Here is a 26,079-nt window from a genome sequence, read left to right on the forward strand (position 1 = left end):
CCGGTGTGACTGTTCAGTACTGTGGGCTGGGAGTTTGGCAGGGGCAGTGGGGGCGAAGAGAAAGGAATGAAAGACTCTTAAAAATAGAATCCATGTAATTCATTCTCTCCTGCTAGGAGAAAACAATGTTTTCTCTCCCCACCGACACAATAAAGAGTGCCCTCAATTTTCCATTTCAGCTGACACATTCCTTGATAAAAACCAATTTAGCTGAAATTGTTCCTTGTGTTTCTGACAGTTAATGTTGTAAAACTAACCTTGTGAAAAGTTTAAATTTAAAACAAACAAACAAACAAACCCCACCTTGTTATCTTTCCAAGGACCCAAAGCATGTTTGTGATCCAGATAGGGTGACCAGAAAGCAAGTGTGAAAAATCGGGACAGAGGGTGTGTGTGTGTGTGGGGCGGGGTAATAGGAGCCTATATAAGAAAAAGCCGCAAATATCAGGACTGTCCCTATAAAATCGGGACATCTGGTCACCCTAGATCCAGACAAAGCCTAGTACAGTGTAAGGTAGACGGTATCCTTAGGGAGAGAGAACTGTAACAGCATTTACATTTAGGAAATTCTTCACAGTGGAAGCAGGAGCTCCTTGGGGACTTCAGCCACTTGCTAATCTTCCTGTAACAAGCTCAGCTTCTTTTGTGGCAGGTCTATCAATTGGATAGCAAATTGGTTAAATTAAATGGGCTGAAACAAAAGGTCACTCTAAATGGCAACAGGTCCCAGTGAAGAGGTTGCACGAGCGGTGTCCCTCTGGTGTTGGAAATCAGGCTGTGGCTTTTCCGCTCTGTTAATGAGCCGCGCCCGGAGCATTGCAACAATTTGTCTGAGGATTTCCACCCTCGAGGGATTGTCAGGTGGCACTGGGCATCTTGGGTGAGCTGTAAATACACCGGGGGGTTCTCCTTTGAAGTGGCAGCTGGAATTTCAGTGCACACGGGGGTAAAGTGTTATAGTTTTAGGTCTAAAAAGACTAAGGTGGCCTGCAAGGGCTGTGAAATTAAGAAAATGAAAAATACAGGTGGTGTTACCAGGAAACCCTTCCCATCCATGAGAATCATGAGGATGATTTATCATCTGCACTACAGGAACACCCAGCAGTCCCAATCCAGATAGCGGCTCCCATTGTGCCAGGCACTGTGCAGATGGTGCTTACATCTTGTAAGAGATGGTCCCTATTCTCCTTTCCTAGTCAGGTCCTGAGGCCGGCTATTGGGACATCGACGCCATTCTGCCAAGGGTACCAGCCTGCCTCACCCATCGGAGGCACTGAGAGACTAAGGGGAGGGGAGGGGTTAATGTATTTCGGTGCCTATAGATGCAGATAGGCCCCTAGTGGGATTTCAGGGGGAAATAGATGCTTCTGAAAAACCCACTAGGGCCTAAGTCTATGAGGGTATTTAGGCCCCTAACTCCCATTGATTTCAGTGGAAGTCAGGAACCTAACTGTCTTTTGAGAATCTGGGCCTAAGTGACTTGCTCAAGCCAGGGAAGCCGATAGCCAAGCCAGGAAGGGATCCCAGACCTTTGGCGTTCCAGTGCAGCACCTTCACCGAACATCCGTTCTTCCTTTCTGGCTAGGCCTTTGGCCTGGTCTCCCAAAGGAGGTGATGGTAGCATTGAGAGCCAGCGTTTCCAGAGGAGAGCATGTGGGAGTCAGGGGGTCTGGCTCCCGTTCCTGGCTCGGCCATTGATTGGCTGGGTAACCTTCAGCAGGTCACTTCACTTCTGTGTCTGCCTTGTCTGTGCAGGGTGTGAGCTCTGCGGGGCTGTGTGCACCTGGCCCACTAGTGCTCTGAGCTCAGCTGGGGCTTCCAGTGGTCCTGTAATAGGAACAGTAAACCCTGGAATAGGTGAGGGCAACAATTAACTAAATGACAGATAAGTGGCGCTAACAGGACGCGTTCCTGCCATCCTCCTGGCTTCTCTGGTTGGGTCCCTTCCCCCAGCTCTGAGTTAGCTCATTTTGTCCTTTTTCAATTGTAAGTTCGTCAGAGCAGGGGCCATGGCTGAGTCTGTGTACAACCCCAAATATGTGGAGCCCATGATCCGAATTGGAGCCCCTGAGGGCACGTCTACACAGCCAAAAAAGACCCATGGCAGCGAGCCTCAGAGTGTGGGGTGGAAACTGGGCTCTGAGACCCACCCTGCTTGCCAGGTTTTGGAGCTCAGGCTCCAGCCTGCGGCCCAGCATCTATGCAGCTATTTTTAGCCCCAGAGACACACTAGGTAGACATACCCCACGTACGCCCACAGGAATGTCCCCGACAGCCTGAAGAATGAGCATCCAGCCTTCTGTCACTGTTTTATTTAACCCTCATTACCCCCCGCACTCTGTGTGTGTTTCCCAATGCTGCCAGTGACAGGATAGAATAGGGGGCTCTCCATGCCACTCAAGGGGCTGAGAGGGGACACCTAGGTGTTAATATGTATCAGACAGAAGCATCATTTTATGACGATGGTGCCACGTGATTGACAGACACTAGTTAAGCCTCTATGTGAATGGATAAGTAATTTCCTCCCCATTTTACTCATAGGAGAAACAGAGCAGTTATGGGACTTGGTTCAGAGGGCAAGGGATAGCTCAGTGGTTTGAGCATTGGCCTGCTAAACCCAGGGTTCTGAGTTCAATCCCAGAGGGGGCCATTTAGGGATCTGGGGCAAAAATCTGTGTGGGGATTGGTCCTGCTCTGAGCAGCGGGTTGGACTAGATACCTCCTGCGGTCCCTTCCAACCCTGATACTCTATGATAAGGTCAAATAGGAAATCAGTAGACAAGCTGGGAGTAGAACCTTGACTCCTTTCCCTTCTCTTCTCAATGAACACTTGTTAACCTGGCTGCTCCCAAATGCTATTCCTTTGTCAGCTGGGCAGGTTTCGACCGTGCATTAGAGAGGTTTAGAAAAGAAAATGAAGGTGCTGACACCTGCATCCTCTGCCTTGGCTGAGATTGGAGGGTGCGCAGTGCCTCCCAGGATCGGGCCCTTTTGGTTAGTAAACACCTTGACGTGATCACCCCATTTTCAGCACCCGATTGGTTTTTGGCCTCCCGCTGAGCGAGCAGCAGCAGGAGCGTGTGCCTGCATGCGCGGTTTCTCAGACGGGCGCTCTTATCTAGGCAACAATGTCATTAGGCTGAATGTTGCCTGCGGCTGTCACCCCAGAACTGCAGAGGGGTTGGCAGGACAGGGATCCTATTCAAAACAAGAGCCGCCGAGCCTGTGCCAGGGTCCTGTGCCTATTGCTTCGTTTCCATTACGCTGAGTGACTGATGGGCACAGAACCAATTTGTCTGTGCGATGAGGGTGCGGAATGGTGAACGGTCGCCAGGTCACTCCTGTCAAGTTGCATCCCGAGGACACGTCTATCGAGACAAGGAAAAATGGACGTGTTTTCAGATGTGTTAGCGCCACCATCGGGCTCATCGTGGCCGGCTCATGTATTTGTAAACAGGCCTTGGCCCATCTTGCCTGCATGCACAGTCATGTTTAAAACCCTAGTAAGACTTGGTGTCTGGTCAGGGCTAAGTGACTTAAGTGCTGAGCACCCTCCCCCCTTGACATAAGAACGGCCAGTCTGGGTCAGACCAAAGGTCCATCTAGCCCAGTATCCTGTCACTGATCATGATCTGCAGATCCAAGCCCAGCCGTGCATCTTTGAATAGCTCCGTCACCCTTTCATCCTGGAAGGCCCTGGTGATATCTGGTATGCCAGGAACACAAGTCTCCACAGGTTCTCTGCCAGTTCAGGTGAGGTTTCTTCCTTCTTGTTCTAGCACTGAGCCTGCCCTGGCCAGCTCAGACAGATGGCTAACTCCACACCATGTGTCCAGGGCTTGGACCAGATCTGGATAGAAGCCCCATTTCAGAGTTTTTGGAGCGGGGGCAACTTTAACTGTGATTCTAATCTAACTGCGATTAGATGTGTGTAGTGTTTGAAACTTGAGGGGGTGGGAGGTGCTCCCACCTTCCTCCCTAAATGGCACCCCTGCAGATAACTCCATCTCTTTTCTGGGGGTAAGTTTTGCAGTGCCGTCAGAGCTGGGCCACCCATGCTGGCTGCTAGTAACTCCTCCCCCCCCTTCTTTTCTCTCCTTGATGTGAGCTGTCATGTTGCACTGAGCCAAATCATAGAATCCTAGGATTAAAAGGGACCACAAGGGTCATCTAGTCTAAGCCCCTGCCAACATGCAGGATTTGTTGTGTCTAAACCAGGGGTAGTCAATATGTGGCCCACGGTCCAAATCTGGCCCACCAGAGGCTTTTCACTAGACCTCGGGGCGCACCAGGACTCGGGGCTTCAGCCTTGCCAGGACTCAGGGTCCAACCATGTGGGAGGCATGTCAGGAGTGAAGTCTCTTGCCCCTGCGTGGGACAGAAGCCGTGAGTACCAGTGTGCCTCTGACAGGGCTGAAGCGAGACTCCTGGCACACCTCCCGGTTAATAATGGGGTCTAAATTAGCTGTTCCCACTCAAGGAAGAGATTTTGGAGTCATGGTGACTACTGCTCTGAAAACATCTGCTTGATGGGCAGCAGCCGTGGAAATGGCTAAGAGAATGTTAGGCAGTATTAGGACAAGGATAGATAATAAAAGAGAGACAATCGTAAGTCAGTCCCTGGTGTGCCCAAAGCACGAATGCCGTTCTGGTAGCCCCGTCTCCCACAACACAGATCCCAGCTGGAAAAGGGAGGGAGAAGAGCAACACAAGCGACGAGGGGGTGGAACAGCTTCCACAGGAGGAGAGATTCAAAAGCCTGGGGCAATTCAGCTTAGAGAAGAGACGAGTGAGGGGGGGCGATGATCTGAAAGGCACAGAGGAAGGGCCTAGGGAAGGTTTACAGCAAAGAAAAGGAGGTCCTACTTCCCACAAGGCCCAGGCAACCTGTGGAACTGGTTGCCATGGGCTATGCGGAGCGAAGGCCAAAAGCATAAGGGGGTGGTTCCAAAAAGGAGAGAAGCTCATGGAGGACCAGTCCATCAATGGCTGTTAGCGAAGGCGGTCAGGGCCGTGAGGCCATGCTCTGCGGGTCCTGAGACCTCCAGCTGCCAGAAGTGGACGACAGGGGACGACTCAGTCAAAAAGGCCCTTTTCTCTTTGTTCCCTGGGGCGGCTCTGGCAAAGGCCACTGTCGGAAGAGAGGTTCCTGCAGCAGGAGGGGCACCCCTTTGAGCCAGTTTGGCTGTTCCCTTGAGGGGCCAGCTCCGGGGTCTCCAGTGGGCTGTTTGTGCCTTCAGGCAGGTGATGTCACAGGTTGTCCTGCGGCTGAAGTGAAGTGCGCTGTGAGGTGGCAGTGAGAAGGGAGCTTGCAGCTGCAAGGGCTTTGCCAAGGGGCTTTCTTAGCGCAGCAAGCAGCGCGTCAGTCTCATAATCTGGAAGTCCTGAATTTGAACCTCAGAGAAGGTGGCTGAGGCTTTTTGCCATGGCCCTTGCCCCCTCCTGGCTGACCATCCCCTGCAGTTAGCTGGAGTGCACAGGTTCCTCTGCTGAGGTTTGCAAGGCTTGTCTGCTTGGGAGCAGGACCACACATGCGAGCAGAAGCTGCCTGCTGTTTTGCTGTTGCTTCTACCTGATGGTCTAGTGGCCAAGTTTGGGTGTTTTCAGCACTGGGGCTGGGTTCGATTCCTGGTCAGAAAAGGCTGGTTCCTGGAGGCTGCTTTTGTGCTGTGGCCACTGTATTTGAGTTTCATGTTTCTCCTTTTCAAGAGCCTCTTTCTTTTCTCCTTCTCCCTCCTTCCCCCCGTCCTTCCTTTCAAAGTCCATCCTCCAGGGCCTGCTCTGAAAGGGCCTTTAAACTGTCCTCTGGTGACTCCTCACCCTGCCGCCCTGACAACATGTGCCTAGCTGGTCTCAAGCCTGCGTGCAGAGGGCACTTTTGGCCAGGGCCGGTTCCAGCGTTTTTGCCGCCCCAAGTGGCAGGGGGAGGGGGGGAAAGCCGCAATCGGCAGCAATTCAGCGGCAACTCCACTGCCGCCGATTCGTTCTTTGGCAGCAGGCCCTTCCCTCTGAGAAGGACTGAGGGACCCGCCGCCAAATTGCCGCCGAAGAGCCCGACGTGCCGCCCCTTTCCATTGGCCACCCCAAGCACCTACTTGCTGCGCTGGTGCCTGGAGCCAGCCCTGCTTTTGGCCACTCTCTGTCTAGTGGTCAGAATTCAGTGCTCTCATTGCCATGGCCTGAGTTCAATTCCTGGCCAGGGAAGTTTTCCCTTTGCTACCACCATCGCTTTGGAGATATGGGAGAGGCGTCTAAGCACAGCAAGATTGGGGAGCAGTTTGTCTTGCAACCCACCCAGGGAGATGCAATTCTTGATTTAGTCTAGAACCAATGGAAAGAAATGGGATATTTGCAGCTTGCCAGAGTTTCTGTTCCTTTCTATTTTGTTCAGTAGGATTGAATTGCCAATGATTAGAGACTGCCTTTTTACCTCCAACCGCCTCTTTTACGGTGTTAGGCCATCGGGGCATTTTTTTGGTCCTCCTCCTGTTTTGTTTTCTTTGGGGTATACATTTAGTTTGACCCTCTCTTGTGGTGCTTTAAAATAGTTTCTATCCAGCTTACAGGCATGTCACCCTTGTGACTGTTCCTTTTAATTTGTTTAACGAGCTTCCTCATTTTTGCGTATTTACCCTTTTTGAAGATAAATGCTACCGTGGTGAGCTTCTTTGGTATTTTCCCCACCAGAGGGATGTTAAATGTAATTACATTATGGTCACTATTTCTGAGTGGTTCTGCTATAATCACCATCCTGGTCAGGTGGTCGATAGTATAGTCTTCCTGCTATACTCTTATTAGCCAAGCATGAGGTTTCTAGCCATAGAGATCCTATGGTACAGTCAGGAAAAAGAAATGTTATGGCCTTTGTACATCAGGGTTTCAGCTTTTCTGGCAGCATTCATTAACATTCATTAACATTATTTTATCATTGAACTTCAGCAACTTGAAGACAATAATACCGGTAAGTCTGGACTTGTGAGACTCCCGCCTTCTGGCATCAGGCATTCGGTGAGCTCTGTCAGTATGTAATGGGGGAAACTGGGGATCCCATTCAAATACATCAGGAAGCATCTTCTGGAGAAAGCTGATATTCTTCTTCTCCTTTAGACCCTCAGCACTACCCAAAAGGCAAAGGTGGTTTTGTTGAGATCCATTTTCTAAGTTATTCTGTTTCTCTTCCAGTTTGTCTAGTTTTAAATTTTAAGGAGGCAGTTTCTTCTTAAAATCACTGGTTTCAATGGCAGCCATTTGTAGCTTGTTTCCCAAAGTGGATCATTCAGGGTTTTATATCACATATGTCTTTAGAGAGGCCACAAATATCTTTTGAGCTAGACTCTAATCTGGGAGGAACTCTTTCAGTGCCGGGATATTCTGGGCTAGGATCTGCTGTGGCCTTGTAGGCATCCTCTTCAGCTGCTTAGATGGCTGGTTGTAGGCCTCTCATTCTCCCTCCCCTCCACTGGAAGTTTAGTCAGAGAATTAATTTAAACTTTTATGACAAAAACGTATTGTCAATTTGCTAGGAAAGTACTGATTAGAGATGAATTAATATTTGGGGAGAGAAGCGGTCTGGGACTAGGCTGCCATCTTTCTCCCAGGTACCCTCTAGGCATACATTTGTAACAGTGACGGTGATTAACCATGGGAATAAATGACCAAGGGAAGTGGCAGATGTAGTAGGCTACTCACCTTGTTGGTGAAAACTGAAACAAAGACGTCATTTAGCACTTCTGCCATTTCCACATTTTCTGTTATTGTCCCCACTCCTCATTGAGTGATGGGCCTACCCTGTCCTTGGTCTTCCCCTTGCTTCTAATGTATTTGTAGAATGTTTTCATGTTACCCTTTATGTCTCTAGCTAGTTTAATCTCGTTTGATGCCTTGGCCTTTCTAATTTTGTCCCTACATACTTGTGTTATTTGTTTATGTTCATCTTTTGTAATTTGACTCAGCTTCCACTTTTTGTAGGACTCATTTTTGAGGCTCAGATGACTGAAGACCTGCTGGTTAAGCCAGGGTGGTCTCCGGCCACATTTCCTATCTTTCCTATGCGGTGCGATATTTTGCTCTTGTGCCCTTGATAACGTCTCTTGGGAAAACTGCCAACTCTCTTGAACTGTTTTTCCCCTTAGACTGGCTTCCCATGGGCCCTTACCTACCAACTCCCTGAGTTGGCTAAAGCCTTGTTGCTGTGCCCTGAAGACAATGGGGCAAGTGGAATCCATTTCTTACTGGTATGGGGAGCCCCCGGGGGAGGGGAGGGGACATGTGACCTCCTCACGTGATCCTCCACGTGACTCCTCCTCGCCCGCCCCCAGCCCAGGGCCCCCATGCTTTGCCCGTCCCCTCCACATGATCCACCCATCCCTTACCTGGGGAGGGAGGGGCTCTGTCCTCCTCCTGCTGCACCTTTGGAACCAGAGCGACGAAAGGAGCAGAACCGTGGGGCCGCCCAGCGACCCCACTCCTGCAGCTCCTCCAGTGCAGCTGTATGGCCCCAGCCCTTGCATGCAGGGTCTCTTCCATCTGTACAGGATCCCCTGCCTCCTCTTGCTCTTCTGCTTTCATCAGTACATAGGGAGACACCCCTGCTTCGTGCAAGAGCTCAGTGGCGCACGTTAGCTCTCGAACGCACCGTGCTGCTTAAAAGACCATGTAAATTACAACGTGTAAAATTCGTCAAGAGTTCCTCTGCCTCAATAGCAACCTTAGAGTCCCGCTTCCTGTAGCAAAGAATGGCCATCTGCATTTGACTTAGATTGTAAGCTGCTTGGGGCAGGGAGCTTCTTTGTTCTGTGTCAGCACAAGGCGGTCCTGGTCCATGACTCAGGTTCCTAGGTTCTAATCAGTACAAATAACCAATACTACTTGCACTAAATGCCTCTCGTATTCTTATAAAAAACACTTGGGCAATGCAGGTTTTTACCTGCCGGTTAAAACAAATGGCACCAAAGAGGGAAAACGGAAATTAGAAAAGCATAACAATCAGTGCTTACTGCTGGAATGCAGCCACCCCGTGAAGGCTCACTCCAGGCTGACAGCAATTTATAAACTGGGAATAGTAAATATGAAGATCAGTCAGAGAGAAACGAATGCTTATTAGCCAGGCAATTAATAAAAGACAGAACTCACTGTTGTGCCTATGAGGTAAAGAGAATTGTGAACATTCATTTTAATCCACTAAGAAATTTAATAATAGTAATAAAAAAATTAGATCAAATGCCAGAATTCGTTGAGTTCTTCTTACGGAGACTGTCTCAGGTCCTTCCCTTCCCATGCAGAGGCTGCAGTGAATACCTAGCCAGACGGAAGAGCCTTACTAAATATGATCAAAGTATTTCAGCCATAAGGGAGAACGAACACACACAGAGCACAATTTGGGGGGGTGTCGCGGGGGAGTGAGTGAAAGGAAAACTGCCAAAGTAAGTATTTGGGTTTTAAATTATCAAACGGCTTTCTTATAAAATGTTAATTCTTGTGCAAGCAGGGTCTGAATGAGCTCCCCTGATTTCTAGTCAGGGCCGGCTCCAGTGGTTTTGCCGCCCCAAGCGGCGGGGAAAAAAAGCCGCGATCGGCACTTCTACCGCCGCTGCTTCATCCTTTGGTGGCAATTTGGCAGCAGGCCCTTCCTTCCAAGAGGGACTGAGGGACCCGCCGCCGAATTGCCGCTGAAGAGCTGGACGTGCCGCCCCTTTCCGTTGGCCACCCCAGGCACCTGCTTCCTGTGCTGGTGCCTGGAGCTGGCCCTGATTCCATCCCTTCTTATGTCTTTACAGTCTACCACATCATCGATATACAATGCTACTCCACCACCTTTGCCTTTATTTCTGTCTTTCCTAAACAGCACATAGCCTTCAATACCTGTACTCCAGTCATGACTACTATTCCACCATGTTTCTGTTATCGCTATGTTGTGGAAAATTGACCATATGGTTGATTTTAGATCAGACGGCCTGAGGCTCCTTTATTTTTCATACAAGCATATATGCGGGGAGAGACAGCCTGGCCCCATGCAAGGGGCAAAGTGCTCTGCTCTTTACAAATTTTATCAAGCTTATAAAGGTTAAAACCACAAAACGTAACACGCTTATTACACACTATTACTACCTTATTTGGGATAAAATGCTAATCATGCTCAAGCTGATCAATTGCTTTTTCCATTTAGGGTTTCTCCTGTTATTGTCAAGTTGGTGGTTTGACTGTTCTAACACCCTGTTCTTGCGGTTTGGTTATGCAAGGGCAACTATCGCAACTTGGCATGTTCGGGTCTATCCCTAGGTTCCTCTGTTCCCAGCTTCAGTTCCTCTTTTTGGGGCCCTGACCACATCTTTCTGCCCCCGCATGCCCTTTGTACAGAAAAACAAGCCTAGCTATTGCTCTAAAATTTTATAGCTTAGCCAAAGTAGGCCTGAGGCCTGTGGGGGGGGTCATCTTTCCCTAACAGCTATAATATCCAGTTTCACTTCCTGGATGAGTAATTCTAGTTCCTCCATTTTGTTACCTAGGCTCCTCGCATTGGTGTACAAACATCTTAATTCTTGCTGTTCGGCTTCACTCACATTCTTTACCCGATTAGGCCCAGACATTCTACCGCCAGTATCACCTATTAGACTGGTATCTACAGTACCCTTCCTCCTTATATCCAGTCTTCTGCCCAAGGCTGTATCCTCTCTTATTTTGTTTTCTTCCCTATCAATGTTAAAATCCGGTGTGGAGATTACCTGGACATCTCCCAACCATCTCCCCGCAATCCTAGTTTAAAGATCTCTTAATCAGTTGTGCCAGTCTCCATCCTAGAAGTCTATTTCCCTCCCTACTAAGGTGAAGTCTATCCCGAGAGAACAGTCCTCTGTCCATGAATGCCTCCCAGTGGCCGTACATCCCAAAGCCCTCTATGTAGGACAGTAACACCTGCAGACCCCAGCAGGGCCCCACTGGATCAGGTACTGTAAACCCCAAGTAAAAGACAATCCCTGTCTACAATCTAAAGAAATAATTATTATTATTGTACAGATGGGGAACTGAGGCACAGAGGTTAAATGTCTTGCCCAAGGGCACACTGGAAGCCCATGGCAGAGCTGAGAATTGAGCTAGTGCCTTACCCACAGGCCACCCGGCCTCCAGCAATAAAATTGCTTCATTATCTGTATGTCTTGTGTGCCATTAATCTGGCAGACTGTACATAATGTGTGTGAATGTGTAAAAGCTTAACTCAAATGTTCCACTGTTTCCATGAATCCAAATCTGCTTTCCTGAGATTTTTAGCAGAAACTCAGTGATTTTTTTTCCTTTGAGCAAAATGATGTGCTGAATCAAATTAACCACGTTTGCATTACATTATTTTTCCTAAGCATTTGGCAATGCTTTCACTTTACATTCTTCTCCTAGCTCAGGTCCCTGTTATGTTAAGTAGCTAGTTTTAAGCTTCCACCGTAAAGAGATTTTGCTATTGACACAATGAAAAAAAATCAATGTTAAAATGTTTTTAATGCTTAATTTAGTAAATCTGTGGCCAAAGTGATCTAATCACTTTCTATGGCGTAAGGAAGGGATCAGAGCATGGGGCCTAACACAGCCCTGGGCACTGGTGTTAATTGCTTGACCTCAGTGGGGTGATGCCCCTTTATAACAGTGCTGAATTTGACCTACGGTCTAGTGATTAGAGGGCAGGGCTGGCAGGTAGGACCTCTGGCGTTTTAATACCTACTTTGGTGTGAACGCACCGTGTGACACTGGACAAGTCTCTCAACTCTTTTGGTTCATTTTCCAGTGTCACAGAGGCTCCCTGGCAAACGTCCTGGCTCGCTGCCAACAACTCCCGCCTCAGACCTGACAAACTCACTACACCAAACATCTCGTGCAGGCTATTTATCCATAAAGCATAGCCTGTAAGGTAGCTACAGAAGCTCGTAACTGGTCAAGAGTCATAATCATTGCCAGACACATGTACGGGTACTGTGTAAGGATGGGAATAATGTATTTATCTTAAAAGTCTAGTAAACGGTAGTTGTCTGGGAATGATATGCCTTGGTGATGGCCCATTCAGGTAGGAGGGAGTTGTCACCCCTCCTTGTGTAGCAGGAGAAGTAATGCCAGGCTCAATTGTCCACTCTTGCTCCATGCCAAGACTCTCAATGGAAAGCCATCAGAGACAACAAGCACAACAGCTTGGCGGGAACACAAGAGCATTACAACAGCCAGGGATCTATCAACCCTGCCCTATGAATAAAGACAAAAGACGGTTTCAATCTAACACAGAATGGGAGAGGCACTGTGCATCCTTTCACTGAGGAGACATCTCAGGGGAGCTGGGGTGTTCTCATGAAAAACCAGATCCTGGTTCCCGTGAAGCCAACAGTTCTGCAACAGACTTCAATTTGGGAAGTAGGAGGGGTAGGGGGAGAGGGGAACAGGCACATGTCTCAGAGATCCTGCAGCCCTGGCCCTTGCCCTCCTCCAATGGCTCCTGTTTCCGAGGTCCTCCCAGTGCAGAGATGGTAAAGGGGAGCCTGTGCCTAGTAGATGTCAAGCTTGGAACCTCTCTCCTCCCCAGTGCACTGCTCCCTTTCATTGGGTGCGCTGGAGCGAAGGGGCTGTGTGTGTGTGAGGGGAGGAAAGGACCTGTTACCACGGTGCTGTCTATTCAATGGAGCTGGGGCCTCCCTCTTACTGGACCATCCCCCACCTCATCCAAGGACTGGAAGAGTGGCTGGCCAGAGATGTCCTAGCCAGCCTGTACCTACTGGGTTCTGGGAAGTGGGTGGGCGGAAGCCCGCTCACTGCTAAAGGATCCCTCCCCAGCCTAAGGGGAGGATCTACAGGACCTGAAACCCAACTGATTTCGGGGGACAACTAATGAAAGAACAGGGACAGGAGTGTGGTCAAAAGAAGGGAGCCTGATGGGGACACCGAGCAGAGAACCCCGGACCGTGCCCACTGCTCCTCAAAGGCGTCAAGGTCCAGCCCGCCTGTAGCTGGGTGAGCACCCGCTCCAGCCCTGAAGGGGTTGGAAAAGCCCTGCAGAGGGCTGGGGCTGGGGAAGGGAGCTAAGCCCTGGCTGATTGGGGGAAGTGGCTGCAGCTGGGGCCACCCCCCCAAACAGACTAACTGGGCCTTATAAGAAGGCCAGGGCAGCCAGAAGCTCAGGAGTCTCTCTCTGCTTGTAGAGAGAAAAGGGCCTGGCTGCTAGGGAGCTGAGCAGGGTACAGGGAGTGGAGCTGGGGAGCTCTGGCCTAGGAAAGCCCCAGGCTGTGGGCCTAGCTGAGAGAGGCAGCAGGTCCGACCCAACCTGGTCTGTGGTGAGTGGCGTATACTGCAGTCTGCCCCAGGGAGTGGGGCTAGATGGTGACTGGCAGTAGCCTTACACTGAGGTGAGATGGGGTTAGTGGGTGGGGGTTCCCCTGGGTGGGGAGACCCAGAGTGTGGGGGTACTGCCAGGGGGGCAGCAACCCAGAGAAAGGGGCACTGGGATCCTGGGAGGGACACGGGGGCCAGTGGTAAGGCAGATCACCAGCCTGCAGGGGGCGCTCCAGGACACTGGAATTGCTAATTCCCATGGACGACCAGCAGGAGGCACTGCAGGGGTGAGTCCACTCCCTTACACAGCCCTAACAGACCCAGCCTGAGGGACTCTGTGCTCCCCCAGCTGGCGTTAAGGGCCAGCAGTGATGGGTAGGCTGGGGGACACCCTGCCTTTCCTGGTCACCCCCATAGTCAGGGAATGGTGGGCTGGTTCCCCCTCCTGGCTGGATCCTCTCCTCCCTCAGAGATACGGAGAAATATTGAATTGAAGCTCCTCTCGTCCTTGGCATGTGAAGGGGCCAAGGTAGCCGTGAATCAGGGATGCCCTGGGCTGTCTAAAGACCAGTAGCAGTTTCCCCTCCAGTATTCACAGCTGAGTCACGTGGCGGGCAGATCTGCTAGGGGAAGGATGGCCTTGTTGAGCATAGACAGCTGTATGTTGCTACTTAATTGGGCCCAGTGGCTAACCGGGCCTGAGCTGCATTAGCTGTGAATTGCACAGCTGCAGGCCCGGTCCAGGGAACGCTCCCCTCTGGGTGTCTGTCTGGGCGCTGTCATTTGGAGCAGCCCTGTGGACAACTGTGTCTTTTCCTTGAGTGCTCCTGGTTCTGAGTGAGGCCTTCACAATCCATTCAGTGGCACCCTATGTTGGTTATAGCCAGCTCCAGGCACCAGCGCAGGAAGCAGGTGCTTGGGGCAGCCAATGGAAAGGGGCGGCACGTCCGGGTCTTCAGCGGCAATTCGGCGGCGGGTCCCTCAGTCCCTCTCGGAGGGGAGGACCGCCTGCTGAATTGCTGCCGAAGAATGAAGCGGCGTGGCAGAACTGCCACCAAATTGCCACCGATCGCGGCTTTCTCTTTTTTTTTTTTTTCCCCCTCTTCGCCACTTGGGGTGGCAAAAAAGCTGGAGCCGGTCCTGGTTATAGAGCTCCCTTAATGATGCTGCACCTTCCTGGATATTCCCATTTTTCAACTCTGCCCTTACCTGGTCTGTATCAGTAACTACTTAACGAGTCTTAATTACTTCTTTGAGTGACTTAATGTTTCTTGGTACAGACAGAGCTCAGAAGAGATCGGTCTTGCCGCTGTTTTTGAATAGTAATTAATTTCATTCCCCCCTTCCTCATCTGTGAAGGGATCTGTTTCCACTCAAGTATTTTACTTTCCCCACACAATTTTAGGAGCTCTTGATTTCCCCTGAAATTCTCTCTGCATTCTGCTTTTTCTACTTTGTGACACAGTCCGCTCTCTCAGGGCCTGCAGGGGAAGCATGAGAAATCTCTGGCAGTACCGTGTCTGACTTAAGAAAAAATGAAATTGAATGAATTGGTCCAGCTGTTCTTTAAGGCTAATATAAATGGAAAGCAACCATAATATTGTTCTACCCATCCATGATCATCTCCCTCATAAAGCCTGCTCAAGTGCGAAAAGCTCATTTTCACTTTTTGTTCATTAGTTTTTGACCCAGTGGCCCATCTGGTGGTTTGCACTACAGGCTCTCTGGCGAGCGCAGGACCAGGGGAGTACTGGAAAGTAATTACTTGTGAGGTTGCAAGGAGCAGCCCTGCAAATTGGCTGTTTGAAAAGGATCCAACGTGGAACAGTGGCTACGTTTGCGTTTCATTCTCAAGCGCTGCTTGGTGGAGGCAGAAGAGGCGCTGTCTGATGTGGCTCTGAAAGGTGGTGGTGGAGCCATTTGGGCCCATGCTACATGTCTGCATCCCACTAGCCTTTTCAGGGTGCCTAAGTGTCTCCAGTGACCGGCATGAGGTGCAGCGTAGACAGACTGCCACACACGCTGCAACCAAGGTGAGGATTTTTCATCTTCTGGGAACTATAAAACCAATTAACTGTGCTGTTAAAGTACTCTCTCTCTCCTCCTTTTCCTTCTCCTCCTTCTTCTTCACTAGTTAAAGTGACTTATCAGTAATGGCCAGAGTCACAACGGTACTGTAATGTTGTCTGGGTGGGTCTAGGTGGGAGTTAAGTCCTGCCTGAGTGTGCTGGGTTGTTACTTGCACTGTTCCAATCATGCCTTTGACATCTATAAGCGACTGTTACAGCTGGTGGCAGAAGATGGCCAAAGCACTCTTGCCTGAGTAGAAATGTACTGGTCATCAGTGGTGCCGATTATGGGAAGGAAGAACCCTCCACCCTCAAGGCTTTTGCACTTGCTCAGAGTTCTATCAGCTGCAGAGCTCCTGGTGGGGGGCATGGCCCAGCCACTTTTGAGCAGCTGTCCTGTACTAAATCAGTATGGCTGCCTGGAGCATTCTCCGGCTGTGTGGTCACAATGCCACTGACATTTGACCTGCTGCTCCTCCGTACAGACCGTGTACACAGCGTCTTAACCCCTCCAATTTGGCTCTGCTGTCCTTCCAGCCAGATGGAAATGCAGCTGGGCCAGATGCAGCTGCAATCTGGCTCATGGGGAATCTGTTCTTGTATGGCAGAGTGCAGGGGGGTCTGCCAAGAACTCAGCTCCTGGCAGCACCGGCTCCTGCACTGTGTGGTAAGAGTGAGGGGCGACTCCCCGGCCGAGGGAGACCTGGCGTCCCTGAGTGGGAAGAGGAGGGGAACTAGTGGGGACTGGAATGGGGGTCCCTTTGGGGGGGGGGGAGGGAACCAGCATTTCCCCTCCTCCCCCCAAGAAATATCTGAATTGGCACCACTGCTGGTCGTGCAGAGGAGATGGGAACCTGTGTATTTGGCTGACTTTGAGCTGTTGCTCTCTGTGAAGAAGTGGGTTGATGAGAAAGCAGCACAGTATCTAGACGTGTCTTTGGATGGTGATGCCAAAGCCTTGTTTACCAACAGCTTTAAAGTGAGGCTGGTGGCTCTTACGGCCAGCTAAGCAAACACTGATATGAGCGCCATGGGCGTGGGGAGGGGGCATTGGCCTTTTTGAATGACTGGAAGGAATGGCAGGGCAGGAGGCCTCAGGATGGAGAATACCTGTCTAGTTTTTTGTGTGCACTGAGATTTTTTTTTTACAGGGCTTTCCCTGTGCCACCCAGGCCAGGAGATGGCTTGAGTGAAGCAGAACCTGGTGCAGCACATCTGCAAGTAACAAGAGCGAGAGAGGACTATGCTCAATGGCAAGCCATGAGAGAATCCTGTCTGAAAAGTCAGTTTAAAAATGGTTTGACAGGGGAACTGCATAACCTGCTGGTGAAGGAAGATAACACACTGGATAAACCTGTGGGCCATGTTATCTGCAGAGTTACATATGTGGAAGCAGAAATGGTGTCCTTAAACGTATCCGCTGCTAATTCCCAGCTCCAGAGTGACCCCTTTATACCAGATGCAGCACTTCAAGAAATGATTGCTAGGGAAGAGGCTAAAAAACTGGAGGTGGCCCAGGTACAGCGATTCACAGGTGTCCTGTGGGTCAGATCAGAGAATGTGTTTCCCAGGTTGGGCCCAGGCCCAATGACACTTGCAGATAATGCAGAGGCAAAGGCCATTGGAGATGGAATTGCCCAAGCCAAGCCACATCAGGAAAACTAGAAGTTGCTGATGGGGTAGGACAACCATCAGCAACTAATGGAACAGCCCATATGGCGATCTGCCCAGATACCTGTTACTATCTGTGTGAAGACACTGATATCTGGAAAACCACAATGCTGTTGGAGTTGGGAACTGAAATAATTCTGATCCGTGATGAACATCCTGTACTAAAGGGGAAGAAAATTTGTACTGCGGGAGTTAAATCATCAGCCACAGCAGACAACAGGAGAAATCCAGCTCCCACTGAACTTGGGGCTTCTGCATGCTCAATGGACTTCTAGTGTGGTGGCCAATATTTCTACTGCTGTTGTACTGGGAATGGATTTCATCCAAGGGCATCATAAGAACTCCTTGGGTGTTAACAGACCCCTGGACAATATTCAGATATCCCCGCTGGATGAGAGTAGGAGGAAGTATGGATGCTGGGGACCAACACTTGAGACCTTAGAGGTGCCTCTACTATGCCTACTTGTTGGGGGAAAGGAACTGCCCCCTGTGGTGACTTGGAATAAAGTTGTGCTGAAGCCAGGTCATAGAACCATAGGTTTAGAAGGGACCTCGAGAGGTCATCTAGTCCAGTCCCCTGCACTCATGGCAGGACCAAATACCGTCTAGACCATCCCGGATAGTCATTTATCTAACCTGCCCTTAAACATCTCCAATGATGGAGATTCCACAACCTCCCTAGGCAATTTACTCTAGTGCTTATCTACCCTGACAGTTGAATCCTAATGTCAAACCTAAATCGCCCTTGCTGCAATTGAAGCCCATTGTTTCTTGTCCTATCCTCGGAGGTTAAAGAGAACAATTTGTCTCCCTTTTCCTTGTCACAACCTTTTAGGTACTTGAACACTGTTATGTCCCCTCTCCGCCTTCTCTTCTCCAGACTAAACAATCTTCATGCAGTAATACCCCTAAGGCTAAAAGACTGCTGCAGTAAACCTGCAGAGGCATGAGGAGCTACTAATATTCAGTCAGGCTTGGTGTGTGATCTAGCCTGAAACAGAGTTTTGCTAAGGGGTGAGTTCTGGGTAAGAGCAAGTCATGTGAGTAACCAGGAAGTTCCATTAGTGAAAAATCAGACCATGGGGGACAGTGTCCAGTACAGTGGGTGTCTCAAAGCCTCTCAGAGGGCCAGAGCTATGAGGCAGCCCAGTGAGAGCTCAGCTTTAAGGTGTATGGATGGATCTGTCAAGGCAATGAACAGATGCAATTAGAACAGCTGCCCTTAGGGTATGCTAATGTGTACTCCAGGAATGATGAAGTGTTTGGGAGCTATGATCGGGTGCAACATCAGCTTGTGCTGAAGCCAGAGCGTGTACCTGTGAAGCAACCCCCCCGGTTTATAGGGGAGCAGTGAAAAAGCAGATAAATCATATGCTGGAGGATGGCCTAATTGTACAATCTACGTCACTTCTGGCATCCCCAATTGAAATTGTGGGGAAAAACAAACTCTGCAGAGACTTGAGAATATGCCTTGACTGCAAGAGACTTAATTAAATTAGACAGTTCAAGATAGTTACCCACTTCCACACCTAGCAGACACCCTGGATAAAATATCATGAGAAAATTATTTTAGTAGTTTTCTTTGATTTGGTATCTGGATACCATCAGACTAAAAGTGGCACCTGAGAATAGAGGAAAAAAACTGCAATAGGTTATTTCAATTCCACAGAATGCTTTTTGGACTCATGAATGCCCAGGGATATTTAAGTGGGTAGTAAATGATCTAACCCAACTTTTGAGAAATGAAGACTCTGCCCATACTTAGGTAACTTGTTTCCAGAGAACATGGGAAGAACACCTGATAGGACTAGAAGGGATTCTGAAGCTTTTTAAGGAATCAGGGTTTAAACTTGCAGCTTGTCACAAACTGACCTTTATTTCCTGGCTCACCTTCCTGGGACAGTGAGGATGGGTTGGAGCCCCAGAAATTGAACATTATGAAGAACTGGAAGGCTCCTACAATCCTAGGGGAGACACAGCCATTTGTGGGCCTTTGCAGATTCTCTGGGAGATTTGTACAACATCTTGCAAAGTTGGCACCACTATTATTCCAGCTAACTAAGAGTGACTTTGTCTGGACAGAGGAACACCAAAAAGCTTTTGAGTCACTGAAAAAAGGACTTCTAAGCTATGTTGTACTCAAATTCTCAGATCCATCCCATTCATTCACGGTAACCTGTAATGCCTCAAACATTGCTGTAGGATTTGCACTTGAACAAATTGATGAGCCTCAGTAAGCACGGACCAGTGGCTTGTGGAAGTCCCAAACTCGAGAGGGAAAATAAATATATGGCTATGGAGTGTCTGGCCAGTGTAGGGGGTCCTCAAAGCCTATTGTCCATATTTACTAAGTATGGCATTCGCAATGTATCCAGACCACAGTGCCCTGACATGGCTTCTTACAAAGCACAATCCAGAAGGACACCAGTGGATATGGATTCACATTTCTGAATATACATGCACCATGAGGATAGTGAGAATAGACTCAGCCTTGTCCTGCGGCAAAACATGGCAAGAACAGTCTAAGGATGCTGAGTTATGTTCAGTGTGCCAACAGATCGACTGGGGAAGTTCTATGCAGGTCTGGGATAACTACCCGTTGATCCAGCTACCAGCTTCCTGGTATATGAGGGTAACAGGACTGTCTTGCCAGCAAGTATAGAGAGAACCGTTCTGGAGTGTCAAATGAAGCAGCAGGCCTCCTGGGATATGAAAACACTTAGCCAGGGATCCAACAGCCTTTTTGTCTGGACATGGCTGCAGATGTTGACTGCGTACTTTCTGTTCAGGAGCCACAAAATAAGAAATGCTAGCAAGGTGAGGCAGAACTCCTATCAGGCAAATGCCCCAATTGAGTAAGCCTTGGGAGTTCATACCGACTGACCGAAAGGCACACTCCCAGAAACACCTGGGAGGCCTCGTCTCACAAGGGAGGCACAGCTGAGGGCTGAGACAATTATAGCTGCATTGATTTTAATATGTTGTGTTGCAGTTTGGCAAACCACTTTGCACCTGCACAGATGAGGGGAAGAAATTTGCCTCAGGGTTATTACATGATGTTTGCTGACAACTCCAGGTAACCAAGGTGAGGGTCATTGTTCTCGCCCTGTGAACAGTGAGGGAGCAGAAAGAGTAAATTGCTCCACTGGCTCCGTGTGTGATCTTAGTCAGTCAGTAAAGACCACTGAGGGTGGGCTCTGAAGACACCTTTTATCATCTTTGCATATAACATCAGCCAGCACTCAACTGGACTCAACAGCATTCAACCTCTCGAGGTCCCTTCCAGTCATAGGATTCTATGATTCTATCCATTACTTTCCCTATGAGATTATTTTTGGATGGCAGAAACCCATCCTTGAGTGGGCAGACCAACACAAAAACCTACACTGAGGGCAGACGCTGTGGATTCGCGGGTGTTAGGAGGCTATATTTTGTTACTATTTTCAAACACGTCATTAAAATTTCCCTTCATTGATCAGATAGCTCCACCAGGGGGCAGTCTTTATCATACTGAGTGTTAAGTTGCCTTGTTTTGATATTTGGTTGTGTTCCTGGTTCGGGAGAGGGGCTAGGTCAGCCCTTTCCTCCCAGAAGAGGGAGAGACACCCCAGAATAGCTAGTAGCCCAGTGTTTAGGGCACTTAGCTAGGTACAAGTCCCTGCTCCCTATCAGGCACAGCAAGGTCTCCCACAACCTACACGAGGGCCCTTAACACCAGGCTGTTGGTATGGTGGGGTGGCTGGCTCTGTCTTGCCGCTGGGACCGGTTCTGCATTGGCCCAATACAGAGAAACTGACTCTCTAGTCCCATGGTTCGGCCACCTCCACGTGGCTCCTTCTTGGGCCTATTCTTTTAGCATCCTCAGTGTGTTCAGTCCTGCACAGTCTATCACTCAACCCTTCCATTCCATGTTGGATTGACAAGACAGTTCAGCCACCAATGCCCCAGAAGTTGGCTCAGCATGGTGTGGTGCTGAGCTTCCTTTCTCCCTGGAGCTGAGTGTAGTGAAACATGCTGTGCTGGCAAACCACACACATGTTTATTACATTTACTCCTGGCTTAAGGTAAAGCAATGCTCAGGTTATTGATTAAGCACAGACTAGGCAATAGTGCACGTAGCCCCTCCAATAGCTTACGTAGTCCCTTCACCAATTATGATATATTGCACAAAGGGAGATGGCTATGGGTGAACCAATCAATATGTTACAAGTAACTGTGATCTCATGCTCTTTGTTCTAATTACTAATAAAAACCCAGCTCAAGAGAGCTCGGGACGCCTGCTTAACAAACCTCTTGACTCCGCGTCTCCTTGATCCCAACATCTGGTGACCCCGACGTGATTCACCAGATCCCGAGGACCCCTGCTCATCCGACTGGAATAGTCTAGGTGCACCCGCTGGAAACAGCCACTCGTGAGTATGGGGAGCGATTTATCAGTGCCACAAAAGGCTCATGCTAAGGAATTATTTAAGCTCATTGAGGGGAGCGGTTGCCCAGCGGTTACGCTGCGGCATGTAGAGGATTTTGTTAAGGAAATAGAATGCCAATGCCCCTGGTATCCCGAAGAGGGGTCCCTGCAGCAAGCAGATTGGCAAAAGATAGGAACACAGCTCTTTGAGACACCGAGAGCAGCAGTACAGCACCTGCTCATGTGGCAGCGCTGTACTGAGGCAGTGGGAAAACTGGGGCCACAGGCGTCTCTCACTGCCGCCCCGCTTCTCGCGCTGACAACACCGCCTCCGTACCCGCGGGTGCTACCACCAGCGCCTGCGTTGGAGGACGAACATCAGTGGGAGGGAGAGTTGCCCATGCTAATGCCTATAGCGGCAGGAGTCGATGCACAGGGCAATGCCGCCAGAGAGTGGACGGCGCTACCGTATACAGTACTGAGGGAGGTGAGAAAAGCTATCACAGAGACAGGCATCAGGTCTAATTTCGTGGCAGGCATCTTAGAAGGAATTGGAAATGGCTACATTATGGCTCCACAAGATTGGAAAGACTTATTTCGTATGGTGCTGACCCCCGCCCAGTATATGGTGTGGGACAGTGAGTTTAGGTTAGCTGCTGTGGGATACTCAACCCCAGCTGCCACTGCTGATTGCAAGAAGGTACTGCAATCTATAATACATCGCCCCTCATACACTTTAGCAGACATGATTCAGGCTTGCGCGGATGTCGGTAGTCAAACCCATGCTATGGCTCTTTTGGCGGGGGCTATAAGACAAGGTAATAAACCCACGGGAAATTGTTTTAATTGCAAAAAACCGGGTCACTTTAAAAGCCAGTGTAGGGCACCCGGAGGGGGAGCACATAAAGGAAGACCCCAGGAAGGGGGTAGGCCCTCCAAAAAATGTCCTAAATGCAACAAGGGGTATCATTGGGCAAATCAATGTCGATCAGGACTGGGGCAGGGAAACCAATAACCGGGCCCTCCCCGGGCCCTGGAAAAACAATGGGGGCGGAAGAATTGACTACAGCGCAACCGGCAACGACCGGCAGTGCTGGGATAGACTTGTATAATCAAGAAGAAAAATCCTCATTCTTACCGGGGGAAGTTCTTTTAATGCCTACTCAATTAAAAGGGCCCCTTCCTGAAGGGACGGTGGGCATTATACTCCCTCGGTCATCAGCAAGCAAACAAGGAATTATGGTAGTTCCAGGAGTGATTGATGCTGATTATCAGGGAAAAATATATGTTCAGTATTGGAGTCACCTGCCTTTTACTTTAAGACGAGGGGACTCCTGGGCACAAATGATACTGTTGCCATATGAGCTCCCTGGAGAAAAATCACAGGTAACACGTACAGGAGGCTTTGGATCAACCCGTACTGAAGGCGACAGCGACTCTTCCTTTCACCCACAGGTGGCGGCGTTGGTACACCGAATATCCCTGCACAAACCTCAACGTAAGTATAACCTCCAAGGTAAGTGGCTGACCGGTTTGTTGGACACAGGGGCGGATGTTTCTGTCATAGCTGAAAAGGATTGGGAACCTAAATGGCCCTCTGAGATAGCCCCTGCGGTATTTGGGGTAGGAGGAAGCCAAGCATCTAAAAAGAGCTCTCAATGGTTACCGGTAAAATCCCAGGAACAAGGTCCCATAATAGCATATATTCAACCCTGCATATTGCCTTTACAGTTTAACATTTGGGGAAGAGATTTGTTAGAACAGATAGGGGCAAAACTGGTTTTGGAAGATGAGTAAGCCTCAGGCTCTTCCGTTACAGTGGAAAACTGATAAACCAGTCTGGGTAGAACAATGGCCATTACCTAAAGAAAAATTAGAAGCTTTGCAGCAATTAGTTGAGCAACAATTAAAAGATGGACACATTGAGCATACTACAAGCCCGTACAATACTCCTGTTTTTGTAATTAAGAAAAAATCAGGAAAATGGAGGCTCCTTCACGATTTGAGGGAAATTAATAAAATACTAGAACCAATGGGCCCCCTGCAGTGTGGCCTCCCCAATCCAAATTTAATCCCTTATGACTACCAGGTGGCAATAATTGATTTAAAGGATTGTTTCTTTACAATACCGTTACAGGAAAAGGATAGAAAGTATTTTGCATTCACAGTGCCAGTCCTGAACAATGCCCAACCCACAACACGTTATCATTGGAAAGTGTTACCCCAGGGCATGTTAAATAGCCCTACCATGTGTCAGTATTTTGTAAACACTGCTCTTCAACCTTTCAGAAATAAGTTCAAAAAGCTACTTGTATACCATTATATGGATGATATCTTAATAGCCGGTAGGCCCCTACCCACCACATGGAAAAGTGAGTTAACGGATATCTTAAGTCAATCGGGTCTGGTAGTAGCCCCGGAAAATACAGGAATCCGAACCTTTTCAATATTTAGGTCATAAAATGCTTGCAGCATACTCCATGCCCATACTTCCAAAACTTACCTTGCCAAACAAATTAACATATGTAGTACTACAGCAAATTCTGGGATCCATAAATTGGATAAGACCGTATTACAAGATTCCCACTTCTATGCTAACTCCACTGTTTAATGCCCTAAAATTAGGAAAGCAACCGGGAGACATAATATCACTAACAAACGAACAACGGGAGGTAGTGCATAAGGTCAACGAAGCCATGGCAGAAAGGTGGGTAGATAGAGCAGTACCTGACGTGCCCCCATCCTTAATCATTCTTGGGGACACTAAGCAATTCATGGGGGCATTACTTCAACATACAAGTGAGAGAGAATTTATCCTCGAGTGGATGTATTTACCACACACACACAAAAACACACTCGTCCCATTGTCTGGAATGTTTGCTCAATTAATCACTAAAGGACGCAATCGAGCACTAAACTTGTTTGCCATGGATTTAGTAAACATTATTATCCCCATCCCCATCGCCACCTGGGAAGTTGCATGTATCCACTCGGAGGAGGTGCAAATAGCCCTAGCCAATTATGTTGGGTCCGTAACTTACCATACTCCCAAGGATCCTCGTCTCCAAGTTGCTCAGCATATTCCACTGAAAGTATTCTACTTGGTATCTCCCGTTCCCATAACAGAAGCTCTTACCATTTTCACCGATGGTGGCCCCTCCAGAGGGGTGGTTGCTTGGAAGAAAAATGACCAGTGGAAATCCCAGTTTACCTTACCGCAACGCTCTCCTCAGCGTGCGGAGCTAGCTGCGTTAATTCTTGCCTTTAACACATTTTCTGATCATCCAGTTAACCTCATAACAGACAGTTTGTATGCTGCCCATGTTGTTAGTAATATTGCTTCTAGTTGTGTTACTGCATCTTTGGATAATAATTTGCTTGGTTTATTTCTTTCCCTACAACTGATATTACGTCACCGACGACATCTATTTTTATCGCACATGTTAGAAGTCATCAGCCTTTCCCCGGAGAAATCTCACAAGGCAATGCCTATGCTGATAACGCCTTAAAGGCTTTCCCCTGCTCTCCTATGGAAAGTCACTCCTTACATCACCAAAATGCTAGGGCATTGGCCAAGCAATTTTCCATACCACTATCTGATGCACAAGCGATTATTCAGCAGTGCCCTGAGTGTACTGGAAACCTCACAGGACCCGCTATCGGGGTAAATCCTCGGGGGCTAGGTGCAAACCAATTGTGGCAAATGGACGTCACTCGGTTCCCACCATTAGCTCCCTGGTCCTATTTGCATGTAGTCATAGACACTTATTCTGGCTATTTATGGGCAACGCCACAAAAAGGGGAAAAAGCCAAACACGTCTGTAATCACCTCATTCGTTCCTTTGCAGTGATGGGAAAGCCATCAGCTTTAAAAACTGACAACGGCCCAGCCTATTGCTCTTCAGCGATGGCAGCGTTCTGCACGCGATGGGGAATCACGCATACCTTTGGCATCCCATACAATTCCCAAGGACAAGCCATTGTAGAACGAGCTAATCGCACATTAAAAACTGCCCTCCTGCGGCAAAAACAAAAAGGGGGAATTGTCCCCGGCAGCCTGACAGAAAAGGAAGAATGGCTGGCTCAAGTACTGTTTACACTCAATCATTTAAATCTATTACCTTTCAATTCTCAATTTTTCACCAGGGCACAACGGCATTATCAGACGACCGAAGTTCTTCCTGCTCCAAAGGTAACCTATCGTCAGCTACCTGGCCCGGAGTGGAGCGAACCTGTGCCACTAATCACCTGGGGGCGCGGTTACGCAGCTGTATCAACACCAAGCGGCCCGCGCTGGGTACCTGCACGATACGTTCGACCATACAAGGATGGCGTGGCATCAGGGACTGAGCAACCCCATCCCTGACTTCAACATACACTTATATAATGAACAAGGAAAAGTAACAACGGGCCGAAAACGAGGGGGCCAACGAAATGCACCTGTCACATGGGGCCAAGTAAAGAACCTAGCTAATCAGGCTAAACAACTGTTGGAAAAAACAGGACAAGAGAAAACGGCAGAAAACTATATGATGGCATTAATAGCCTCCTTAAATGCCAATTCTGTACTTTTGTTAACAATAATTATTTTCAGTTTAACTACTGTCCCTACGGAAGGGGGGCCAATAATGACTG

At 48.9% G+C, this 26,079-nt stretch overlaps 1 long non-coding RNA gene across 1 annotated transcript; it reads left to right on the forward strand.

Annotated features, from left to right (window-relative positions):
* The first annotated feature begins 21,431 nt into the window (after positions 1 to 21,431).
* LOC123367186 lies at positions 21,432 to 25,730 on the forward strand. Its single transcript, XR_006578343.1, has 3 exons — positions 21,432 to 21,448; positions 22,900 to 22,942; positions 25,591 to 25,730. It is a non-coding gene; the product is annotated as an uncharacterized LOC123367186 (long non-coding RNA).
* The last annotated feature ends 349 nt before the right edge of the window (positions 25,731 to 26,079 follow it).

The sequence above is a fragment of the Mauremys mutica genome, chromosome 3 (assembly GCF_020497125.1).
Source record: "Mauremys mutica isolate MM-2020 ecotype Southern chromosome 3, ASM2049712v1, whole genome shotgun sequence".
Lineage (NCBI taxonomy): Eukaryota > Metazoa > Chordata > Testudines > Geoemydidae > Mauremys > Mauremys mutica.